This window comes from Nomascus leucogenys, chromosome 22a, assembly GCF_006542625.1.
Source record: "Nomascus leucogenys isolate Asia chromosome 22a, Asia_NLE_v1, whole genome shotgun sequence".
NCBI classification, from domain to species: Eukaryota; Metazoa; Chordata; class Mammalia; order Primates; family Hylobatidae; genus Nomascus; species Nomascus leucogenys.
In genome coordinates this window covers 121,754,695-121,762,336 of record NC_044402.1, presented here as the reverse complement: position 1 = coordinate 121,762,336, position 7,642 = coordinate 121,754,695, and positions in this window count along the sequence as shown.

The window sequence follows — 7,642 nt, the reverse complement described above, 5'->3', positions numbered from 1 at the left end:
TGGACACGGAAGGCCTTAAAAGATCTACGCTGAGACCTGAAATACGAGAAGGACCCAGGAGAAGAATCCGACAAAGATGAGTGAACAGTGCACAGTCTCTAAGTTAGAAAGAGCTTCACGTGTTCCTGGGACCCCTGAAATCAGCCTGTGAGTGTGACATAGGACAAGAAGAGTGGCCAGAGAGGGAATCATGGTCTCTAAAGTTGTGTGTGGTCCTTGGGCAAACTGTATGACAGTTCTGTGCCTGGGTTTCCTTGTCTACTCATAAAATGTAGTCGACAATACCATCCCCAGAGGCCGTGCATAATAGTTAAATGAGATGCAGTATATTGAAGACACTTAAATCTTGGAATTCATTTCTTCAGCTTCCTTCTGGCAGAGGCAATTTTTCTTCCAGAATCAAAGACATGTTTGGCCCCTTGAGACTATGAACTACTGGAAATTTAAAATGATTGCCTGCTGTTTTTTGCTTTCAATGTATTCAAAAATTACATGCAGTGTATGGGACTGATAATGTGCCATCTAAATTCAATGAGAAGATAGTTTAAGACACCAGATTAATTATTTTTCAGTTGAGTGTTTTTCATAATGTACTCAGCTTTTGAGGCAAAGACTCAGCCATAAATCTTAAAATTAGCTGGGGAATTAATTTTAAAATTAAACACACTATGATGAATTACAAGCAAATGAATGATTAGTAATGTAGAAAGACACAACCGGGCCAGGTAGGTGCCTATGTATATGGCGACTTGTACTGAGCGGCCTTTGCAGGTCAGCATCTTGGTCAGGAAGGAGGAGGGTAATAAATATTTCTCTAATTTTGTATTTTAACTTTCCCTTTCAAAAACTTATGCTTGAGAATTTGTTTCCAAATTGAAACTGAATTTATAAGCTGTAGGATTTTACAGCATACAGTGACACTGAGAAGACTTAAGGAACTAACACTTCAGAATCTGAAAATGCAAAGATTAGAAAAATGGTCACAACTGAAGTATGCTGATGACTCAGTCACTCGCTCGACTTCCTAAACGTATTCCCTCATCCATCTTTGCTAACTGGAGTCCCTCTTCCCCTCATCGACTTGCTGCTTCCTACCTCAAAAGCATGACATTTATTTTTTCTCCTTGTTAAGGGTGATCCAATAACACAGAATCCTGCAGAAATAAGTAGTGATTTTATTTCCTTCCAATGAAGCTAAACAACTATCAGGAAGATATTCAGTGAAGAAATGCATAGCTAACCGTGCATTTATATTTGTCTATTTCACTTGGGAGGAAATAACATAATAGGCCCATTTTTTAAAATCTAGATTCCAGGGTTAAAAATGGGGAAAGGGTGAGGAAGGGAGAGAGGAATGAGGCCACTGCCCATTTCTTTTGGAGCCTTAATACTTTTCCTTATGGGGTTCAGGGTTGGAAGAGACGTTGTTTCCATTAAGAAAGAAACAAGAACACCCTTCATGGTTCCTGCCCTGTAACAAATTTATCCTAGTTCTTATAAAAGTCTATAAGCTTTGCAGAAGAAATGATGTGTAGAGCCACATGAGAGAGGATAATCTGAGCAGTGTCTGTAATTCCCCAACACTTCCCCAGTAGTTTGTTAGAAATTGAAATTCTGAATTTAGGTTTTGTCTGCAGATGTTTTTGTTAAAATGCATCCATGTAGCCAGAACAGAGAGTATTTCCACACTGGCTCCTGATTAGATTTGCAGTGGAGGGAATGTGGCAATGCACTGTGAAAGAGAGCACAGCCCTGGTACTGTGGCCTTTTTTCAGTCCCTGTGCCTGTCATTTGCTGGTTGTGTGATCTTGTAAAATGTATTCACCATTTTGAGTCTTACTTCCCTCTGCTATAAGATTGTGAAGACTCCTTAGCCCACAGGTTTAAATTAAATTAAATGAGTTGATATATGGAAAGAACTTGGCATTGTATCCAGAGTATAGTTCACATATCAAAAATTTTAGCTATGATTAGTTGCTTATCAGATTTAACAAGCTGAAAGAATGAGTTTGGAAAAGCAAGATTTGATCAGAGGAAAGGGAAGGCGTTACTGAATGAGGAAATGGGTGAGGACTGGACTGGTCTTTGGAGGGATTCAAGGTGAGCATCAAGGACTTCTGTAATCAGCTGGGGGACTTGGCTCCTAAACAGAAAAGAAGTAATGGAAGTCAAGAGACAAAGACTTTTATTTCACAGTCAAACACTTGTTTGATGGAAAGTGAAAGCTAAACAATGCATTTTACAAAAGTTAACTCAGTGACTCCTCATTATAACCTTATGAGGTAGGTACAAGTTCCATTTACAGATGAAGAAACTAAGGCACAGAGAGGTTAAGTACTTGCCCAGGAACATACTGCTGCTGAGTAGCAGAGCTTGGGTTTAAATCCAGGCTGCCAAGTCCATGACTGTAAACATTAGACTCAGCTTCATTTTTACAACAATTTTTATGAAGCCTGTCTCTGAATGTTTAGAAGTGGAGCAGGAGATCCTAAGGTTTATATTGTTCAGTGGTATTCCCTCCTTCCTTTCTGGATGCCCACTTTTTTGAGCACTTTCTTGTTGTGTCACTGTTCTAATACATCATGAGTCAACCAATTCCATTTTATCTGAAACTTCAGTGTGTTTTCACTTTTATGTATTTTCCAGTTTTCTTTTCCTGGAGATCTGGTAGCTAATATAATTTTATTTCATAGTCCATATAAATTTATTGAAATTAGTATGCATTTTCTACTAGAATCGACAATACAGTATTTTCTTATTTGACTACTTGCTATCTGTGGCGGTTAAAGCAGTGGCAGTGATCAAAATCTGCAATTCATTTTTCAAAGACAATATTCTTTTATTATAAATTTGCATTGCTTCATGTGATTTAGAAAATGGTAGTAATTCAAGTGGCCTTATAACCGTTAAAGCCTGGGTACATTTCTTTACCTTTTTTCCTTTATGCATGTGCTCTGAAACATTTTTTCCCACAAGGAGTGAATTTGTTACCTTTTTGTGACATAAACATTCAAAATTATAATGTAGCTATTTATTGACTTTTTAAAACATTGCCAGTTTTGATGCTGTAAACCTATTAAAAGTCATTGATAAACATAAGATGGTTCCTATAAATCTGAGTGAAAGTCACAGTTGTGAAGTCCCAACTTATTTTTACTCAACTGTATAAAGCTGAAAGAGACAATAATTTTAATTTAATTGCAAATATATACATGTATTCCTTTGTGTGCCTTTTTACTCAAATGAATTGACAGCATCAGGAACCAAAACCGTTCCTTTCTCTCCCAGACAAACTGGGATAAGCATTTAGGTTGCAGCACTGATGAGTTTCTATCTGAGCTGGAGGCATCAATTTGAAGACAATAATTCCCTTTTTGGTTTGTGACTTATTTTTAGAGTGCTCATACTGTACATTTTGATGGACATTCTGATTTATAGGAATACCTAATTAATCCTAATTGTTATTTTAGCTTTGCTTTAATTTTCATATTTTAGTCACATTTAATTTATATCTGATTGACTCAAAAGTAAGAGGAAATACCCAATTCCTGTCAACTGATTGTCTAACCTACAGAAAGGATCCCTGAATGACTTAAACATCTGAAAAGAAGGCCTGGGTGGCTAGGAAGAATTTCTATTTTCTATTTTTCTTCTGCAGCACAGAAGGAGGATTTTTAAAATCCTTTTAGGGAAACCTGGAAAAAGAGAAGCATAGAATACATTTTCATTTTTTATTCCCCTTGTTCCTTCTTTTTGGGGAAGTCTACCTGATCATTTTGGTGAAGCCAGCGTAGTTGATAATTTACAGAGGCCCCAGGATAATTCCATATAGTAATGACTTTTTTCTTGTTATCACCAGGGTCATCATTATTGCTTTTCATAAATTTCTGACAGTGCATTGTGGCTGAAGGACTTTTTCTTCCTGGCTTCCTTTTATCCAGAGATCTTAAAATGCCAATTTTAGAGTCAAAAGGTGTTTAGTTCTGTAATAAATAATGCTGATCAGAAATAAAATGAAAAGCACTACTTAGCAATTTGATTAGGTTAGCCCACTGCTTGTTTTTGTGGTACTCTTGAGCTAAAAATATGGTTTTACAGTTTTAAATGGTTAAGGAAAATATCAAAAGAAAGGCAATTTTTATAATCCATGATAATTATATAAAATTCACATATGTATCCATAAATAAAGTTTAATTGGAGTGCAGCCACACCTATCCATTTATGCATTGTCTATGGTTGATTTCTCATTAAAACAGCAGAATTGAGAATTGCAGAGACCATATGGCACGCACAACCTAACATATTTACTTTCTAGCCCTTTACAAAAAGTTTGCTGATCCCTGGATTATAAGGATATCTGGAAGAGAGAAAAAAATATGTGGTTACAGTACATTTTGAACATTAGTACTTACTGAAAGGAGATGAGTGACTTAGAAACATTATGTTGTATCCTTTTCTAATTAAATAAGAAATTATAGATTATCTTATCTCAGGCACTTATTTTACAGAAGAAGAAATTGAGGTCTGGAGATTCAAACGTTTTTATGGAATAAGCAACCTTAAAAAGAGTTATGAATTCTGACACTTTATCCCTTATATTTCTTCAAATGTTTATGTCTACTGTTTTATATACCTGTAAGAGTGTTATATAAAAGTGTCAGATGTTTTTATGTGCTGGATCCCTAGTCGTTTATGGAAAATTTGGCACCAACAACATAATTACAAGAAGTAATCCTGGTTAGTCCTTCTTTGCTGAGCAGGTTCCCTGCAAAGACCCTACAGTCTGAGAAGACATAGTAATTGTAGGTTTACCCTCCACTTATAACCCAGGGGCTGTATGTCTTTCCTTGTTTCTCTAGCACATCACAAAAATCTAAGGACAATCATGTAATATCGATTTTTAAAAAACCCCATCAGTTTAATTAAGCTCTTTGCGAGCATAGTTTTTTCCTGATATTCACTGGCCTTTCCTTTCCCATCCTTGAAAACCTTTGTTATTTATCTCTTCAAGTGATGAGCCCCTCGAACTCCAGTCCTCTTCCTGCTCCTTGGTTGTTCATGTTTTTCAAGTATTATCATGTTATCACCTTAGTCATCACTCTGGCAAGCACACTTGTGAATGTATTGTCTGGTGCATCTATCTTGCCACATAAATCATGTCTTCCAATATGTTTATCATTCTCTTTGCTTGTCTCTGAACTCCCTCCAATTTATCTACTGCCTTCTTTCTGGAGCTGTGATGCCCCAACTTGACTGTGGTATTCTAGGGGTGATTTCACCGATCCACAACTCAATGCCTTACCTAAGTCATAATTCAAGACAGAACTAGCCCTCCTCTCTTTACTCCATAGCACAATATAAAATGCAAACAAATGTATAAATCACCACTATGCATCTTCTGTGTCCTTAGTAGTCTTCACACATAGCCAGTGTTACCGCTGAGGAGTTTGAAAGGACCTTGAAAACTCATTTACTTTTTCCTACAGGCAAATTTAAAGATAAACACTTCTAGACTTACTTATGTATCCTATTTTGAAAGACCTAAACCAATGTGGGCAATGCTTTTTATTTTTCATTACTCAGTAGGTCTGGTTGGTAGTGAATCTTTCCTCTAACACAAATCCCTCCAGCAGACCTTTCTTTTTTTTCAAGTCTTTATTTTGAACACTTGGATATGATCTTAATTTAATATTTTTTGGCTCAACATAATTAAAGTATCCATGGAAAAATTCAGTTCTGTACAGATATAGATAATCTTAAATGATGCCTCAAGGGCTTTCATGACATGGGAAAGAGCTCTGAGAAGTATTATGTGGTGAAACCAGACTCAACTATCATTTCTGAACTTCCAAGGGGAGAATCACATTAGTCTAATGAAGGGAATTAAAAAAAATATCCCTGCACACACTAATTTGAGCAGCAAAATGATCTGGAGAAGTTGGAGATCTTGATAAATGGGGCCAAGTAATTGACAGAGTGTTATAATTAGGGCAAGGCATCTGTTAGTTAATTACCTTTTCCTCAATAAAGAATTACAATTTTTACATGTTCCCGTAGTTTATGATTTCTAGCTGTGATTATCTTCTGTGTTCTCATCTATCTAAGTTTTATAGATAGAAATCATTACAAAGAGGATTGCCTAGCTATCATCTCTGAAAAACAAACTGGACAAATGAAAGGTAAAGAACATTTGGCTGGATAAGACATCAATTTGGCAGAAGGAATCTAATTGCAGAGAGGTGATTTGCTATTTCAGGCTGTCTTTACGTGTGATTCAGACTAACCATCTAAGTTTGGCTGCTCATTGTTTCACTTGTTCATTTATTCAACAAACCTTATTGAATACCTAATACTGTAATAGTTCAAGGGGATTAAAATGTCTTTTAAGGAACTTATGGTTTAGTTGACTAGATTTACAAATAAACAAAAAAAGGCAATGGAAACAGCACTGACATCCACTAGCTCTGCCCTGTGTTAAGAGAACTAGGGAAAGACTTTAGAAGAGCAAGAAAGGCATGAACAAAAAAGAGCCTTGGATCTTTAGAACAATGGTCTATTTACTTTTAATTGCACACCCTTTTCAGAAAAATATACTTTGAGTATTGGCCCTCATGATGCACACATCACTGACAAGCTATATGCATGTACTACTGTCAATCTGCATATTAGATATTTGTAGAATTTATTTTATTTTTTAGATAAATAGGAACAGAAGGTCTGATTTTATTTAATACCTCAGTAAATTCTTATGCAATCCTTGGCTTATTCATACCTCACTTTGAAGACCTATTGCTTCAGAAAACTTAATAGTAAGTATTCCAATACAGTTCAAGTTCAAGATGTTTATGTAGCAGAGACAATAGATAATACTGAAAAGTTGGTCAATGGTTAGATAATAGTGGCAGGTGCCTTGTGGCTTGTGTTTCCCAAAATGCGTTCCACTGAATATTAATACGAATTCATTGAAATAAAAAGAAAAGATTTCTGCTATCAATTAAGTTTGGAAAATGCAGCATTCAAGTATAAAATTCCATTATGAGTGGGGTTATGGATGCATATGTTCTGTTCTTCTAAGCTCTTAAGATACCATATTTTCCATATCATTTTTATTCAATGGTTGAAACTATTGAAGGGGTCTGCAATTATAAGGTTCATAAAAATTGGCACCACATTTAGAATGGAATTCTGGCATTTAGAGATAGGAAAAATATAACTCCATTAGACTTATATTCAAGAGACTTTTCTTCCTTATATTGTTCTCACTTTTTTCACTAAGTATTAGTTAATGAATTACTCAGTAATTTTGTTTTGACTTGAAATTAGTAACCTAAAAACTCTTTTCACAGACCAGCTATTTGTGGAAGCAAAACAAATAACCACTTTTCAGTTGCCAGTTGAGGGGCTCCCCAACTGTCTGAAATACTGGAAACTTGCAACATTTTAATAAACCTTCAGAGAGGACCACTCTTAAAATATGCAAATGTTTCATCTGCTGAGGAGTGAAATGTCTAGATGACTGAAGATTATTCTTTTAATGCCTAAGCTTATTTAGACTTTTGTTTGGGGGAGAGATATTTCTGAAATGCTACACACAGCCCTGTTGCCACAAAGAGAACATAACAGACACAAGTTAATTCTTATC